Source organism: Eurosta solidaginis, chromosome 3, assembly GCF_040869045.1.
Source record: "Eurosta solidaginis isolate ZX-2024a chromosome 3, ASM4086904v1, whole genome shotgun sequence".
In the NCBI taxonomy this organism is placed as follows: domain Eukaryota; kingdom Metazoa; phylum Arthropoda; class Insecta; order Diptera; family Tephritidae; genus Eurosta; species Eurosta solidaginis.
Window position 1 is genome coordinate 61,105,344 of NC_090321.1, and position 19,835 is coordinate 61,125,178.

The 19,835-nt window shown below is 36.3% G+C and overlaps 1 long non-coding RNA gene across 1 annotated transcript; it reads right to left on the reverse strand.

The window, feature by feature from the left end:
* Positions 1 to 6,200: 6,200 nt before the first annotated feature.
* Positions 6,201 to 13,517, reverse strand: LOC137243810 (uncharacterized). The gene is made up of 2 exons (XR_010950625.1): positions 12,994 to 13,517; positions 6,201 to 11,328 (listed from the first exon to the last, which is right to left on the reverse strand). It is a non-coding gene; the product is annotated as an uncharacterized lncRNA (long non-coding RNA).
* Between the last annotated feature and the right edge of the window lie 6,318 nt (positions 13,518 to 19,835).

Consider the following 19,835-nt stretch of genomic DNA (forward strand, 5'->3'; position numbering starts at 1 on the left):
ACCAAATGATGTTAAATCTAGTAACATAAGGGAATTTAAACACAAATTGTACAATTACTGTAGAACACTGCCATTCTAGTGCAAGATGGGCAAACTTTCGAATCATCAATAGCATTGCATACATCCCGATTACTCTACGCTGGCACTAGGAAGCTTTTCCACGTATGAAAAAGTAGCCGAAGCTCATAATGTAATGCATCACTCATCCTAGTAAGTGCATCGCCGTTCAGATGTTGCCTTCGTACTTTAAATACGTTAACAGCGTCAGATACAACTGGCAAAATCCTTACATTGGTGTCATTCGTCTGCTACCCAACTCTAACTCCATTTGTGCAGTCAATAGATGCAGATAAATTAATTTAATTAGATTATATATTAATTACTATATATAGATATAAGCTAGGCTTAGTATAAGCTGTAAGAAATAAATAAATTAAATTAAAACATGTACCAGTAGGGTACTTAAGTATTAAATGGATATATTTACTTGAATGCTTATAACTTTTGTATTAGTCCATCGATTTTGTTGAAAGAAATCTTATTTTTTTGTAATAAAACAGAGCTTAGGGAGAAAACAAAAAATTGAAAAAATCCGTAATGATTGTTCGTTATCTTTCAATCTGCAGGGCCTAGCAAAAAGTGTTGTATGCACAGTTTATAGCAAATTTTATTACCTTTTAAAAGCTTCAAACCGTTTTGGAATTGCTCAATTCGTTGTTTAGATATATATGATTAAGTGGACCCAATTTTTTATTTTTTTGAAATAATGGTAATTCGTAAATATCTCAAAAACGTTACTATAGAATTAAAAATAACCTTTATTTTCAGAATCAGGGAGTGATTTTACATAGGAATTCATGGCGTCTCTGGTGCAGAAAAAAAGTACTGTATTCTGACACTTTTTTGTATGCAACTTTTTATTCAAATATCTAATGAGTTTTATTTATTTATTATTGTACACTAATTTATTGTATTTTATTATGATGGAAAAAATGCAAAGGGCAAGTAGAACACAAGCGAACCTGTTCTTGAATTTAACCGCCAAAAAAAGCGAGTTTTGGTACAAACTAACATACTGTAACGAATTTAGGGAAATTTCGCTTATTTGAGACCTTCTACTAACGTTCGAATCGCTGAACTATCGAATAAATAACCCAATATTCCGTATTGCAAACTGGTCTTTATTTAGACCAATTTAGTTGAGTAGTACTTCACAACGAATAGCGTGTTTAAATCAAACTTATTACTGACTACTCACCTTGCGCTGCTTTTATACTCTCCGTCGCTTCATTCGCATATTTATACTAAAGTCTAGACGTTTGGCCCATTGTGAATGAAACTAAGAGTGATATCTTATCTGTCAACTGCCTGACATGATGTTCAGTATGGCTACTTTTTAGCGTTTTGACAGGGTGTTCAATATGGCGGCGCCTATCATCTGCGGGTGATAGAAAGAGATACAGATTGAGACAGCGATAGTCAATTACAAATCAGGTGATCCAATCAATCTGGAATTTTGACGTCTATGCAGAATATATCACACTTAGTTTCATTCACAATGGTTTGGCCTTCTAGAACTGCTGTATCTCCTGCTTGGCAATTGAGCTACATATATGCGTGTGTATGTGTGAGTAGCAACTTCGGCTGATGACCACACGTATGTGTGTGAAACATCTCTTCGTTGCCTTGTATGCATGTTGTTAAATGATGACTGATGTATTCATGTATACAAGTGTGGCTTGCTTCATGTTTTTATTGTTGCGTGATTATTTACTAACAGCCTAGTGATGTTCGCCACAATACGAAGTTTGTACCGTCCAAAGAAGAAAAATGGGAAAAGTTACACAACAAAAAAATTATTGCTTTGGCTGAATGTGTTTGTAACAGAGGGCGGATTCTAGTCCCACTCCCGGGAAAGGGGTTTTGAAGAGATTTACTAGGTAAAATTGAAACAGCTGTAGTCTTGTTTGCTTCAATGTTTCCTAATTTATTTGACAATACGGCCATAGTGGTATAGCGCCGTCAAACATTGGACGGACAGACTACTGGATCCCGTACCTGCGCTTCGATGGGGATGTAAGAGCCAAGATAGAGATGGGAGGGTTACGCCAGAGACCTTAACTGCGGGAAGATGCTATTCACGTATACTCCGGTGGTTCCAACCTAATGCATATGTTAGGGTATGCGGTTGTTGTATCTTTCAGGCGGAAGTAGTAGCCGTGACCAAAAGTAGTACAAACACTGCAGGAAAGTAACTTAAACAGCAGCAGTGTTAACCCTTTTATTCACTACCAAGCAGCAGTTAATGGAAATTAAAATTTAACTTTTAATTTTTTTGGTAAAATTATTCTCTCTGGCTACTTGTCGTTCGTTGGATACCTGTCTCTGGATTTAGTTTATTACGGTGCAAAAATTGTGACGACTAGCCTGAAACTTCTATGATGTATTATTTGAACTATTACCTGGCCCGTTTTCACATAGGTAGATTGAACCGGCCGGTCAATAAAGACCTCAGACTGATTCAGGGCTGTCATGGAATCAAAGTCGGTTTTGCGTTTTGTCGGAATTACAAACCAATATTGATTTAAATTGGTGTCATAAAATCGTATTGGTTTTGCTCTTTTCGAATGTAAATAAAACCGATGTTCGAATCAGCTGTTTTTTGGTGCACCGGCAATTTTGATGTGAATTTTTTTGGCAAAATTTTATAAAATAGTTGTTTTGTGCCTTTAAACAGAAATAAACAAATTTATTGACATCAAAATGGCATCAGCAGTTGTAGCATTTATATTATTGGAAGAAGAAAGTTGCGAGAAGGTCAAAAGGAAAATTTTGAGATCGCAGCAATCCATTTGAGTTTCCAGAGACAGCGTAATTAAATATATTTCTTAATGTGCGTTTATAAATATTTATAGTGTATTTGCAGTTACATTGCATACTATCGCATAAAAAAAGATGCTTTCCGAATGGTATTGGACACCATTGAAGGACGCTCAAGTCGCTCGAAAGTTTTCCGTGCTGCAACTAGCAGCTACGTTACGATTTTTAGCTGAAGGACCCTATCAAAGATCAGTTAGCAAGGATTCTAGCATGAGTGTAGGTAGAAGCACGGTATCAACTATTTTAGATGATGTGCTTCGTGAAGCCCTTCGCAATATCTGAATGGTTCTCCATAAATTCAGTCAAAATACTGTTTTGCATTGAATTTTTATGTTTTCACCTATTAAGAATGAAAATATATGTAAATTTACATTTATTTTTATAAAATAAACCTTTATTTACTTACATTTTTAGAAAATACTCAACTGCAAGAGAAATACAACTAGGAAGAAATGCAATCCAACAGCATTTAACTGATTGGATTGTTTCCGATAGCAAAATCGATATTATCGGATTCTGTGACACCTAAAACCGACACTAATTCCAATTCGAACATTAAACCGATAACATTGGATTTCATGACACCAAAGTAATTATTTTGTCGTTTTTAAATCCGATTCCGACAACAATTGGATTCCATGACAGCCCTGAATGTGTTCATAGTGTTACCAGAATTTGTTTGACAACCAAACGGAAGAACCCCAATCAGGTGCAGGACATGAATACAGAACGTGCTCAACCGTTTCTTCCTGCAGCTCACACTTGCTGTTACTGACGAGGCTTACTTATAAGCATGTGATGCCAGAAGGCAGTGTCCAGTCAGTATTCCCATCGTAAGCCTTGAGTCTTCTCTCTTCAGAGATACATATGAGCCACGTTGTGAGTCTAATATCGTAAGCTTTGCACATGATCTTAGAAACTTTGCAGCGCGCGCTTTTGTCCACGCCTTTCCTGCTTGATGGTTCATATGCAATTCCTGTCTCCTTTTGATTTCTCTCAAACGGATTGGGACGTCTATGTCGACTGAGTGTTGCACTCTCCTTTGCCAACTCATCGGCATTTTCGTTACCTTCTTTCCTTTTATGACCGGGAACCCAGTAAAGATATATGGTCCGGCATAAGCGAAGTTTTTCCAATGCTTCTTTGCATTCCAGGACACTTCTTGATGAAGTACTGTGTGAGATTATTGCCTTAATCGCAGCCTGACTATATATATTGACGCGATTGCAGCTTAAGCACGCTTTCTCCAGAATTTCTGTTGCTTTCTTCACTGCTATAATTTCCGCCTGAAAAACGCTGCAGTAATCTGGCTGTAGGATGTACTTAATTCCGGGTCGACACAGTAAGCAGCAGACCTAACGCCTTCGATTAATTTTGGAACCATCCGCATACACGTGTATAGCATGTTCTGCCATTTCCGCACCAACCCTCCGGCTCAATTGTGGCCTCAATATCTCTTTCGAAGCTCACGCAAGAGACTATATATTCCGTTTGTCTGATATTCGATGGCGCTATACTGCTGTGGCCAAGAGGCCTTAATCCTTGTTGCAGTTGCTAACGCGATATTTTTGGCCGTTAGGCCTGCAGGCGGGATGTGTAGAATGGCATGCAATGCTGCTGTCGGTGTAGTTTTTAAGGCTCCCGTTATGCTAATCATTGATACTCTGCATACCATCTCAAGTTTTTTGGTATACGTACTTTTTTGAGTGACTGTCCACCAAACGAGAACCCCATAGTAAAATATGGGTTTGAAAATTGTCGTAAATACCCAATGAGAGTTTGGGTGATAGGCCTCACGTGCATTCTAGCATCCTCTTGCATGCATAGAGTGCCGCAGAGGCTATCTTAGCTCTATCTTCCAGATGGAGTTTCCACGACAACTTACTATAACTCCTAGATACTTTGTGCTATATTTTATTTGCAGGGTTATCCCTCCAAGCTTAGGCTTAGTCCAATTAGGGATCTTATACTTCCTAGTAAATAATAATAGATCGGTTTTTTCCGCGTTGGCGGTTAACTCGGCTCCAGATGCTCAGGCATGTACATCCCGAAGTGCCTGATCCATCCGAGAGCTGATTGTTGTTAGGCATCTGGCGGTTAAGATGACAGAAACGTCATCTGCATATGCCGTAAGTTTGACTGGTCCTCCGTCGAACCGCCTATAAGCAATTGGTTTTTAATCAGCCTCCACAGCATTGGTGATAAACCCCCACACTGCGGCGTTCCTCTGTTTACGTATTTAGTTGCCTCGCACAGACCCCATTGCGATGTGATCATTCTGCAGCTTAACATGGAGCCAACATGCTAAGTTTTTGGAGAAGTGCTGGCCCCGTGCACACTTAATGGTGTTTCGCGAGCTAATAATATTCTCTTTGTATTTAAGCTAATGAGACAGAGCCTGGGTGCTGAAAGGGTTACGTAGGTAGTTGCTGCATGGCGGTGCTGGCCTGGTTGGCGCTGCGATATTCAGTGACGGTGGTGGGGATTGATTATTTAAATGCAGTAGGAATCAAGCTGCCAATTAATATTTGCTCTAGTCCCTTATAAACCGAAGTGGAAAAGAAAAATTTTATCTCTGTCCGGAGATATTTGCAGTTGAAGTTGGCGATACTGCAACAGATTTTAAATTTTTGGGGGAATGGTTTGATGTATCAATGAGAATTTCTTTTCTAAATCTTTGAATCCATATGTTCCTTAGTTTTTCTATGTATATGATTTTGATGTGTGTGGCTGTATTTCATGGAACATCACACTGTAACTCGTAGCAGAGCTTAAGAAATGCTATACATTTTTTATGCTACGGCTCTGCTTTATGCTCTGTTCATGTTCAGAGGCAGACCATATTTTTCGATACTACTGCTACTGTGTATTAGCAAATGCATACACTGTGCTTAACAGCTTCCAGGGGGCTAAGAATATATCCGCGACAGGTATGCCTGCCATAAAAGGTAACTAAAATACCCAATTGATTACAGGGGTTTTGTACTATACTATACTATTTCCTTAACAGCCGCGGCTCTGGCGACGCCAAGTTCCTCATGGAGCTAGGGGTGGGGCTGAATGGGCTAGAAAGTTCAATGTGGCCATATTAAACCGTTCCCGAGATAGTCGGTCTTATAGCTAAATGGTGCCTGTTACCGCAACGTACGAATTTATGTTCGGCAGACGAACATCAACATCGATAACACTCCCCAAAACCTTAGGGGAATGTCTTTATCGCTACAACAACTTCACTGAACACATAATTGGAATCTAATCTTCTATTGTTCATACTTACCATCATCAATTGTAAAGAAACCAGAAAATAATAAAATGGTGAATACGTTTTCTTATTTTGTTTTATTTATTTAAGAATTTCTTTTTTTTAAGATATTATTAGATATACAAATACAATTAAGTTTCAACTTTTTATTGATGTTCTTAAATTTTTAGGTCATATAGTGTATAAAATATATTTGGAAAAATTTCTAGTGATGTTTTTCTATTAAAATTTTATATAACAGTGAAATATTTTTTGTAATAAAAAGTACATAATTTCCCTATAAATTTCAGTTCTTTTTTTTTTTTAATATACGTAAATAGACCATTGAAGTTTTATTATATAAGATATAAGATACTCTTTTTGATGGCATATTAGTAGGTATATACATATATTCAATTTTTATAGCCAAAATAGATGTGTGCAGAAGTTCTGCGTAGAAACCAGCAAAAATAAATATTCGAATTCAGAAGCTCTGCATTTGACGGAGTTTATGTCATTAGTAGAAATGCAATGTTAATTGTAGTTCCTGCTCTATCAAGTGTTCTAAGCAAAAGACATTGCTTAAGGGCTAAAAGACGATTTATATTATTGAATTGAAATACGTCGACCGGCTTTCAATTCTTCTCACTGCATTTGGCGTTAAATCGCTATGTATAAGGAGTCTCAAATATTGACTCTGTATTATCAGAAACTCAAACATAAGCCTTTTTAAAATCTTAAGATACGCAAAGGTGAGATGTATCTCAACACCATTGCCATTTTTCTTAATTCAAATTATTAAGAAAGTCTTCATTGAAGACAATGCTCATACAGAAATGAAAATTGCAAATCACATATATTGTGCTCAAGGTATTACCTTAACAAATGTTATGGTCCCCTTGTAAGGATTCACACTTTGAACGCACTAGTTGGTTAGTTAAGAGGGAATAGGTTAGGATTCACCTCACTCGTATCTGGGGTTGTTAAAACGATTTTGCGACGGAGGCAGGAGGGGTGTCCAGTTTGAGTGAACGGAGAGGTCCCAGCAGCTCCCAGAGGTGGGCCCCTGGAGACCGCCCCTGCGTTGCGGCTGGGTGTGCTGGGACTAAACTGTGTGCGTTTGAACCGACCGTAGTGACCCCAACCAGTCTCAGAGGTGGGTCCTCAAGACCCCCTCTGCATTGCGGTTGGGAGCACTAGGGACGAGTGTGAGTGGATTTTTGTTTAAACCACTTTTTACATTTTTTTTGCGTATACCAGTGCCTTCTAATGATGGGATGTCAGCATTCCCATTAACACCTAAATACATTTAGTTTTGCAAACTTATACCCGTTTTTTGATATTTATTACACGTATATTTCAATTATGTTTCTTACACGTATATTTAGATAATCAATCTCCTTTTCAGCATTTTTTTTGTGTTCGATACTGTGGCATTACCACAATACAAGATATTTGTATTTATATAAATGCCAGATAAAGTCTAGCTTGTAATGCATAAGCAATTGAATTTCACTTTCGACCACACACAAATAACTCATAGCGACATAGTCGTAGCGGCATAGATAAGTTATATTGAACCCAGCGGGGAGCCGTATCCGTTTACATTTGTTTAACCCATATGCGTCACACTGTAGCATTATGCGTCATGCCCACCTATACAACACATTTACGGCATTACGCATCATGAACTTCTATACTAAATACTTCTTAGTAACAATCATATTACAATATTATACAACATAAATTATTGAACTAACACAGCGGTTAGCTAACATCAATGGAATGCCGAATATGAAACCCTTGTCCGTTCACAGCTAATAAATTCACATACAACCAAGAATATGAATTAACCAAATATTCCCATTTCACATGAATATGGATCTGCTGACTTTGCGTACAAATCTACATGCATGCATGGTAGTACAAATATACATATATGCATAATAATACAAATCTACATTATACATATATGCATAACAATACAAATCTACATATATGTACATATTTCAATTGTAGTAAGACAAGGAAACATACGCGAGAAAGTTCAAAAAATACTAATGCTGTCATCGCTTCGTGAAACTTACTATGCATTTAGAAAAATACATCCTTCACTTCAATTAGGATTTACAAAATTTACCATGTTGCGACCAGAGAATTGTATCAAACTTGGGGTTGGAAACCAGCAAAATGTTTGTGGGTGCACATTGCATCAGAATGTAAAACTGATGTTCGAAAAATCCGGTTTGAAATCGATGGAAGGTCAACATAATTTCAGAAGCTATAAAGATATTATTAAATTCGTTGTCTGTAATAGTAATATAGAAACAGCGAGTGTTGCATATCAATGTGTGGTCGGTGCTACGATAATTTAACGAACTTTAGAACGATGATGTTGGAATATTACGAAAAAAATTCGATTCAAGAAGTCATTTACAAAAAATGGAACACAACACTCATATGTAATCTCGAAACCATTTCCTCTACTACAAACACATTTGTTGACGATTTTGTACAACACATCAATAAGCTGGTGTCACATCATTTCACAGCTAAGCGCCAGTCCCGCTTCGTAAGTGAACGAAAAATGACACTGCTGCCAGGAGAACTGCTAATTCAAATGGATTTCGCAGAAAACTATGCGTTTGTTATACAAGATGCCATTCAAGGATATCATTGGAATAATAATCAAGCCACCATACATCCGTTCGTTATTTATTACAAAGATAATGATAATTTAATTCATAGAACCTTTGCCATAATATCCGATTGTAATATCCATGATAGCATAGCAGTTCATCTATATATTTCAAAAATGATAAATTTTGTTAAGACTAATATAAGCAATTCAATTACGAAAATTATCTGTCAGATGGTGCAGGAGCACAGTACAAAAACAAATACAACTTAATTAATTTGTGTCATCATAAAATTGATTTCGAAATATTCGCTGAGTGGCACTTTTACGCAACTAGCCATGGAAAATCTGCATGTGATGGTATAGGTGGGACATTAAAAAGAGGCGCTCGGAATTATAGCATGGCAAATAAAAATCAAATTCAAACGGCGAAGGACCTTTATCATTGGGCTTCACAAACGTATAACACCTCCATAGAAGTTGCTTACGCAGACGCTGATGAATACAACAAAACAAAAGAAGAGCTACTTTCAAGATACAAAAATGCCAAAACTATTACGGGAACTCAAAGCTTCCATTCTTTTGTACCTTTAGATGAAACATCACTAAAAGTAAGCAAATATTCCGAAAGTCAGTAGTATGATCTGCGCAAAGTTGTATATTAAATCTAAATAAATAAAAATAAAAAATTAACTTTATTAAGTGTATGTCTATTTATTGTGCGTGTCTGAAAAATTTGATAATACGATTCTTGTTCGAATCTATTAGAATACTTAGTCATAGTATCTCTATCTGTATAACTTCCAAGTATAGCTAGGTACCTTTTTTGTCACACAATAATAGCAAAATAAAAAAAAAGTTAACAAGATGGTTTTACTTATAAATTTTTTTAAAAGAAAAAAAAAACACCATTCTAGCTTTTATATTAAATCGACCTTTCTAAAAAATTTTTTTTTTAAATCGCTTGGTCTTTGAAGTGTTTTCCCAGTTTAAAAAAAAAAATGTAGAAAAAAATTAAAAAAAAATTTTTCTTTCAGTGTAATATAGAATCTTTACAGTATATGTTTTCAAAGGTGATTTTAATACCTTTCTAACGGTATAAAATTTTTTCAAATTGGTTGATTAATTTACGCGTGATATCCAAATATGAGAAAGTAACCAAGAGATGCATTTACTTAAATAAATTAAAAAAAAAAAAACCCATTTTAGTTTTCAGATATGTTATATATATTAAATAGACCTTTCTAAAATAAAATTTTATTTTTCAAAATCGCTTGATCTTTGAAGTGTTTTTTTCAGTTTTAGATTTTATTTAAAAAAAATTTTTACAGTGTATTTTTTTGAAAGCTTATTTCAATACCTTTCTAATGGTATGAAGATCTTTGAAATCGGTAAAGCCATTCCGTAGTAATCACACTTTAAAAAAAGTACCTATTATCGTCATTTTTCTAATATTTGTTAAGTAATTAGCTATAAAAAGGGAAAGAATTATTATAATAAAGTGAATATTGATCTGACAACCAAAGACAACGCATCTTTTTACTTTTTTACTTTTCATCCGATAGTTAAAACCATTTTGGAAGAAAATAGGAATGCAGAGGAAACCTACAAAGAAGACGTGAAAACCCCTACAACAAGGGAAGAAGAAACAATTAGGATGTTACATATGGTCTTCCCAAATGAAAAATAAATTTTTAAAATAAAACAAAATTACAAATTTTAGAACTAAAACATAATACTAAGTCATATATTGGTTGATAAATAAATAAATAAATAAAAACTCAATACAAATTTTCTTTATTAATTTTTAAACATGGCATGGTGAAAAACCATATTGCAGGATACGAAGTTGCTAAGGAAAACACCGAAAACAATCTTTCTGATAATTGGTTAACCATTTTTGTTTGTGTAACTACATTTTTCATTATCGCAATTACAATTTTAATAAAAAATTATATAAAAAACAAATTGAGACAATTGAATAATGTACAAAGAGTTTAAAGAGAGATGAATACATGGCAAGAAATCCATGATAAATTAACAGAAGAAAAATTAAAAGCCGATAAATCATAAAAGTGCATAAACAAAAATATTACCATAAAAACAGAAACGATAGAAAAACATTTAAATATAATATTAGAAGCTTTAAATGTTATAAAAGAGTTGATCAGTAAGGTAAATCACATACTTACTAACGATCACAATTATATAAGCCTCTGACTAGCTCACGTATCGATCAGCATGCCTTATCGACAGCGTCGGTTTGTCAGTGCGACTGACCAAATATTATTACATAGTTAGGTAATAAGAATATTCTACTGAATATGTATATAGAAATAGAATATAGTTATTCTTAGTGTGTAAGTATTGTATGTAAATGTTGTAATAGTATTGTAAGTAATTTTATAAAATAGAAAGTATTCATGACTAAATATCAATCTAATGTCTGCGCTGAGCATAAGCGCTCCTCAAATCATATTTTCGTTTTAATTTACTTTGAACTTTCTACAATACTATTATCGAATTAATATCGAAATTGAGATTTTCGCGGAATTTTTTTTTATATACACTTGCCAGAAAAAGTATCCGTACATACAGGTGACCAACAAGGGGCATGTACAAAAATGCAAAATTATTTAATTTTAGCATTTATTCCTTTGACTAGATATTCATTTATTTGTTTTGTTTTTGTCTTGCTATATTTTTATCGCTTACTATTAAAGAATAGGAAATTTTAAACAAATAATTTAAGTATGGCAACTATAAGAGCCAGAAAAAGTTTCCGTACACTACAAAAAGGGGAAGTCCCGCACTGAGTAACGACGTATACGCTCTTCTTCATGTGTTTATTTTAATGTCAGACCGATATTTTACTGGTATACAATAATTTCACTGGACGCGGTTTCGTATTTGTTGTTTAAAATCAGCGATGGCACCGAAAACTAAAGAAATCAGTGTTGACGAGCGACGCATTATCCTAAAACTAAGAAAGGAAGGCAAATCTTTCCGCGAAATCGGTCAAATTGTAGAAAGAAGTCACTCTTCTGTACAGTATGTGGTAAACCCTTTCAAATCAATGGGATCACTTGTATCTAAGACACGCTCTGGGCGCCCAAGCAAATTGACGGATCGCGAGAGGAAATTTATTTTAAAAGCCGTAAAAAGTAATCCCAGAATAACTGCTTCCCAAATAAGTGGAAACATCAAAGCTGATTTTGGTAAGATTATTCATGAAGACACCGTTCGCAAATTCATAAAAAAGAATGGGATTAGGGCCCGTGTAGCGCGTCGTAAACCATTCATATCGGAAGTCAACAGAAAAAAGCGGATGGCCTTTGCGAACGAGTTCATAAATAAACCAAAAGAGTTTTGGGAACGTGTCTTATTTTCGGACGAGAGCAAATTTTGCATCTTTGGAATTAAAGCAAGAAAGCTTGTTTGGCGAAAAATCGGTACTGCATTCGAAAAACGTAATCTCGTCCCCACGGTGAAACATGGGGGAGGTGGTGTCATGGTCTGGGGATGTATGTCGGCAAGAGGAGTAGGAAATTTGGCTTTTATTGAGTCGACTATGGATCAGTATGGTTATTTAAATATTCTAAAATCTAATTTGAAGGAAAGCAGCCTAAAACTAGAACTAGGAGAGGACTTTTGGTTTCAGCAGGATAATGATCCGAAGCACGCAGCAATGAATGTAAAGCTATGGTTACTTTACAATATAAAAAATCAGTTGCGTACGCCTCCACAATCCCCAGACCTTAACCCTATTGAACATTTGTGGGATTTATTGGAGCGTAGAATTCGACAGCACAATATAACTTCCAAGGAAATGCTGAAAACTGTTATTTTGGATAAATGGAACAAAATAACTACAGAAGATACAACCAAGCTAGTTCATTCAATGCCAAAACGTCTTGCGGAAGTCCTAAGGCGCAAGGGTTACCCTACTAGTTACTAAATCGACAATATTTTATCAAAAACATGAATAGTTTAAGCAACGTTTGTTATGTACGGATACTTTTTCTATGTAGTTCCACTGAAGCTTTCTTTTTTAATATTTATAACGAATTTGTGAAATTAATTAAATTTAAATAAATTTTATTTTTTAGTTAGTTGATGAATAATAAATAATTTATAAACAAAATCAACGGTCCAACATTCGAAGGATTTGAGTTTCTCAGACATTTAAATTCCTTCTTACTATGTACGGATACTTTTTCTGGCAAGTGTATACTTTTTTTCTTCTTTTCTTCGAAAAACAATCTTCGGTAATATAAGGTGAACGGGGTGGATGGATTTTGGCCTTTTTCTAACCACTAAATGTCCTTTACCCCGGAAATTTCAAAAAATTTGTCTAGAAGTTTTTTTGTAATCCCCGTTAGATTGAAGGGATATAAATAACCCTAATACTCAAGTTTAGCAATTTACTTAAAATTTTTTTTTATTATAATGTCGCATGACCAATCGTTTGGGCGAATGGCCACCAGGAACACTCCGTTCGGGAGTGGTGGCAATTTTAGAGGGAACCAGTACCGGGGTAACCATAACAGGGGGGGGGGGGGGGGGGGGCGATATCAAAGGCTAAGCGTCCCTTGGTGATGCATACACCAATAACTAGCATGGGCGTGGGAGATCATAACTTTCATTTGGATATCTCGCCCAGTTCACGAGTTATTGTGCTCCCAGAGTGGTCAAAATCGGAGATGCTCTAAGAAATTTCCATATTTATATATATTGGTTGTTCATATAAGCCAGTACTCCCTTACTTGGAAGGCTTAGAACTTTAAAATATACAGTCAAAATAGTCATATTCAAATCATTTTTAGTTCAGTCTCTTAATCATTGGAAGAACCAGGTGCGATCCAGGGCAAGGGAAAATAAAGCTAATCGCTTAGTAACGGGAGGAGGCCCGTTGGCAGAAAAGGATGCTTCGGAGAGAGCAGAGGGCATTGAACACCATCGGTACAACTTTTGTACTTGGGGAACCAGGCGTACCAACTATTGGTGCAGAGGATGACTTTACTCCCATAAAATGTATATGTATAAAAAACTAACCTTCTGTCACATAATTTTATTAAGGTGGCAATGCCGTAATGCACACCATGTTGACACGTACTTCTTCATTTTGGACAGTCATAAAAGAGAGTGAGAAACGAGTAGTCGCAGAGTAACAACGTTGTCTTTTTGTAATGTTCTTAATAATAAAACTGTAATTGAAATCCTGACTGAATAAAATATTATATTATTAACTTTGAATTAAAATAATTTCTGACAATTTTCATAAGTGAGATGTGCTTGCGCCTACGCGAAAATAAAAAAAGAAAAGTTCTTGTTAATACGTGCGCATGAACGACAATAGGTCGAGCGGTAGATTGTGCATACACTCGTGCATACAAAAATACATTTGTAACGTCGTGAAAAAATTATTTTAATACATACATACAATATGCCGAAATTCAGCGAATTAAAAGTGGAGCAATTGCGTCAGAAATTGCGAGAATTAGGTTTATCTGCCGCCGGTAATAAAGCGCAATTGGTAGAAAAGCTGTGTGAACATTTTAATGAAGAGCGTTTTACAAGTGCTATGAATAATAGTGCGGTATTTAATGAAAGTAAGGAGTTAGAAAATTCCTTTCAGCAGACGCATGGTGAAGGTAGGCCACTGAGTAGCTCGTCTCCAGTTCCAGTGACGTTGCCTTCAAGTTCGAATAGGTGTGTTACCACAACGGCAAATGGTGCAACGTTTATGGCGCCTTTGCAAACGCATATATATAAAAGTAGTTGGGGAACCAACGATGGCATCTCGCTGCCGACGTATTATGGCGGCGCGGCGCCGGTTTGCCCAGTCACTTTGCCCAACGTTCACGGGCAAGCGAAAATATACATGTCATCGGCCGACGCTAATGGTCGAGTAAATGTAAGTACAAACGTATATAATGTACCAACCGTGGCACATACATACACAAACAACGCTATGGCTGGTGTTCAAAGCCAGCCTACGATTCAATTTTCAGCTGCTAGCGAAAATCACAGGCATGTTCATTGGGGTACGCAAACGATAATGTCGCAGCCGACGTTCTCTGCTGACAGCGCAGTCATCGCGGATCGAAAGCGAAACGACGTGGTAAGAAACGAGCTTCAGTATAGCTACAACGCGAACAGGCAGCAACATGTTGGAATGCCTAACATATTCGGTCGAAACGAAATTTTAAATGACAACGGTCAACATTTTTGTTGGGGAAATCAAGCACCGAGTGATTATCCAATACAACAAACGAATGCGAGAAGCAACGAAATAAGAAATAATGGAATGACAACATTAGAAGAACGAATGTTGCCACACGAAGTGTATAGAAATGTAAACAATGAAACGAATACAAATAAATCAGTGATTTTTGGTGATGTTCGCGATATTATTGCAATTTTGCCTAAATACGACCCAAGTAAAAAGAATTTAACTTCTGAACAATTTGTAAAGCGTGTCGAACAACTACGAAATGTGTATAATTGGAACGATAAAATATTGTTGTATGCAGTGCAAACAAAACTTGAGGGTGTAGGAAAAATGTGGATAGATGCCAGGGCAGAAATATTTCTAAATTGGTCACATTTTGCTAATGAATTTTTGAATGAATTTCCATGTTTTGTAAATGCTGCTGATGTTCATATGGAACTAATAAATATGAAGCGAAATTGTAGTGAAAGTGCCGAATCTTTTTACTATAGAGTTTTAGCGACGGGTCGACGCGGTAATATTGACGATGCATCTATAATAAGATACATTTTAAACGGAATGAATGACGTTGATTTAAAGAGAAGTGTATCAGTTAATAACTACAATACGTGTAATGAACTTTTACGGGCGATAATTAATTATTGCAAATATAATACGGTGAAAACATCAAATGCGGTAAAGCGCGTTGAAGAATCAATTCAGGCCAGTGCAAAGAAATATAATCAAACGAAGAAAATTATTTGTTATAATTGTAATAAGCCCGGACATCTTTCGCGAGATTGTTCAGAGCCGCAAAAACGTGAACGATGTACAAAATTTTTGAAGGTGGGTCATTCCACGAATAATTGCAAGACGACGGTAGCAAAAACAAATTGTAATTATGTGAATAAAATTGAGAATGATTTTACTATTAAAGAAATCGAAGTAAATGGTTTGAAAACTAATGCATTCGTAGATACTGGTAGTTGTCGTACGTTGATTAGAAAATCTTTGGCGTGTAAATTTGGACAATTGGATAATTGTTGTATAACATTGAAGGGGTTCGGAGGAGCATCATATGAGTGTGCTTCGAAACTTAATGTTGCGTTGAATATAGACGGTAATATGTGTAACACGGAAATGTTAGTGGTAGACGATAATATGATTGATTATCCGGTGCTACTGGGTATCAACGTAATACATGGTAACGATAAACATTTCGTGTTCAAAGGCAATCAAATGTGGGTTATTGAAAAACCGAATAACGAAATATTGAAACTTAAAGATGGTGAATTTGGTAACTTGAGCAAGATGTTGCAAAAATATAAACAGTGTTTTAGCAACGAAATGGGTACAGTAGGTAAAACAAATATAGTAAAAATGAATATATTATTAACGTCAGATATACCTGTTAATGTGAAACCCTATCGACTTCCGTTCGCGCGCCGGTCTATTGTAAAGAACATTATCGAAGACTTATTGAAATGCGAAATAATCCGTCCATCGAGTTCTCCGTACGCGTCTCCAATCGTGCTCGTGGAAAAAAAGGATAACAACTTCCGAATGTGTGTTGATTATCGCCAATTGAATAAGATTACTGTAAAACAGCCGTATCCGATGCCGATTATTGATGAGCTTTTTGCACAGTTGTCGGGTAATAACTTCTTTACTACATTAGATTTTAAAATGGGTTATCACCAAATTGAAGTAAGTGAGTGTTCGAAGAAATACACTGCATTTGTGACCACCGAAGGTCACTACGAATACAATCGCATGCCGTTTGGGTTAGTGAATGCCCCTGCCGTGTTTCAAGAAACTATGAACAAACTTATTAAATCGTGTGAATCGAAGAACATTATTGCGTATTTGGATGATGTAATTATTCCAAGTCAATCGGTAGAAGAGGGTATACGAAAACTAGACAATTTTTTGTGTGTTGTTAAAGAAAACGGTCTAACTTTACGTTTAGACAAATGCGAATTTTTGAAAGATGAAATTGATTTTCTTGGACATAAGATATCACGTGACGGTATAAAACCGGGTGAAAGAAAAGTGCAAGCGATAAAGGATTTTAAGGTACCCACGACACAAACTGAAATTAGAAGATTCCTCGGGTTAACCGGTTTTTTTAGAAAATTCGTGGAAAACTATTCTTTAATTGCACGACCGTTAACGAAATTAACAACGAAAGCTTGTAGTGAAAAATTTGAATGGGGCGAGTGTCAACAGAAAGCATTTGCCACTTTAATTGACAGACTCTGTAACTCACCAGTGCTAGTTTTGTACGATTTTAATGCGCAACATCAAGTACACACTGATGCAAGCAGTGTAGGTATCGCAGCAGTTTTGTTGCAAGCGAAAGGTGAAGGTGACAAGTGGCAAGCGGTTATGTATTTTAGTCGTCACTGTACACCTGCAGAATCGAGTTATCATAGCTATGAACTCGAAGTATTGGCAGTTGTTGAAACATTACAGCGATTCCGTATATACTTACTAGGTAAGTCGTTTAAAATTTTCACTGATTGTTCTGCGATTTCGTCTCTAAAAGCTAAAACTCCACCCATACCACGTATTTCGAGATGGTTAGTCCGTCTAATGGAATACGACGCTGAAATAATTCATAGATCTGGGACTAGAATGGCTCACGTCGACGCAATGAGTCGTGCTCCTGCACCTTCGAACAAAATTCTTCGTATTGATGATGCTGATGATGATTGGTTGTTGACAATGCAACTAAAAGACCAATCCATACGAGATGTAATAGCAGTGTTGAAAGGCGAGAACGAATCACCTCAATCAAAACAGATTCGAAAGGATTTCTGTCTTCAGCGAAATCGCCTATATCGGCGCATAGATGGTAATTTATTGTTTGTTGTTCCTAAGGCAGTACGATGGCGTGTAGCTCGTTATTGTCACGACGATTTTGGTCATTTTGGTATCGAGAAAACCATAAGACGAATTCTTCCACATTTTTGGTTTCCAAAACTGAGAAAGTATGTAAAAGACTACGTGGCATCTTGTGTGGAATGCTGCTACTCCAAATCGAAAGGTGGAAAACCAGAAGGTGTGTTATACACCGAACCCATGGAGCCAATTCCATTTCGACTTTTACATATTGATCATTTAGGGCCATTTGTTAAAAGTAAACGAGGTAATACACATATTATTGCAATTAGTGACGCTTTTACAAAATACATAGTGGTGAAACCGGTACGTAGTACTAAAACTTTACCGGTTATACAAGCGTTGAACGAGGTATCTAGCTATTTTGGGTTACCTGCTCGCATAGTCACCGACCGTGGCTCAGCATTTACTTCAAAACAGTTCGTGAAGTATTGCACTGACAACAATTTAGTACATATTAAAACTGCTGTCCGAACTCCACGCGCTAATGGACAGGTTGAACGTGCCAACCAGCTAATTTTAACATATCTCCGTACTACGTCTTCAAATCCAAAAGAATGGGACGACCATTTGCGTAAATTACAATGGTCAGTAAATTCCCAAACAAATTCTACAACTGGGTATACTCCCAATGAACTTATATTCGATTTTAAATTAAACGATATCATACGAAATCAACTACTTGCTGCAGTTGTCAACGAAGAGAATGAACAAACGACTATACAAGATAAACGTAACATCGCCTGGTCTTCAATTCAAGATCAACGTAATTTGTGGAAAGAGCGTTTTGATAAAAAACATAAAACGCCCACTGGTTATAAGGAACATGATTTAGTTGTAATTCAAAATGAACCTTCCGCAACAGGTGAATCCCGTAAATTAGAACCAAAGTATCGTGGTCCATTTGTGGTGGCTAAAATACTTGGTAAAGATCGTTACCTACTTACCGATATCGACGGTATGCAAATCAGTCAGAAAAAGTTTGCATCCGTTTATTCGGCAGACAAAATGAAACCGTGGTGTTCTATGCCACCCGAACTTGATACATCTATCGACGATAATTCATCCGACGAAGAAGATAGCGAAGTTGCTGACATCGGGGCGATGCCATTATCAGGAGAAGCCGAGCTGTCACATAATTTTATTAAGGTGGCAATGCCGTAATGCCCACCATGTTGACACGTACTTCTTCATTTTGGACAGTCATAAAAGAGAGTGAGAAACGAGTAGTCGCAGAGTAACAACGTTGTCTTTTTGTAATGTTCTTAATAATAAAACTGTAATTGAAATCCTGACTGAATAAAATATTATATTATTAACTTTGAATTAAAATAATTTCTGACACTTCTTCCTTGATTTTTTTAGACTGAAGTGGTAATTATATGTGACCTTCTCAGTCCACCGGTTCAGTTCCATGATCCCACTGTTGAGACCCCGTCCCCAACATGTGACCCTCTTAGCCCACCGGTTGAATTACATGATGCCATTGTTGGGACTTTACAAAATTACTCATGCTTTGAAAAATACATACACTATTGCTTTTTGTTCTATTCATTAATTTTGTGCAGAATTTTCAGCTTAATAAGGTAGCCTTTTTGTATGTGCTAAATAGCATTAATCGTGAGATGAAAACTGTACAGAGAGCAACGGCAGTGCCTGACATTGTAAAAGTTTGAGCAACACTAAAGTTTCTTGCTCAGGGTGCGTACCAACACTTAAATGGCCAAGACCATCATGCGGGCTAGCACAGCAAACTGTTTCGATTTGTCTTTTGAAAGTTTGTAGTGCAATTGAAAAGATATTGTGTCCAAAGCATATAACTTTCCTTGAGCAATCGAGAAAAACAGGATGCCAACCGTAGTTTTTATGCAAAATGCGGAATTCCGGGTGTGATCGGAGCTGTGGGTGGAACGCATTTAGCTGCTCCTCAAGAACAATCAGCAATTGTTTTGTTTCTT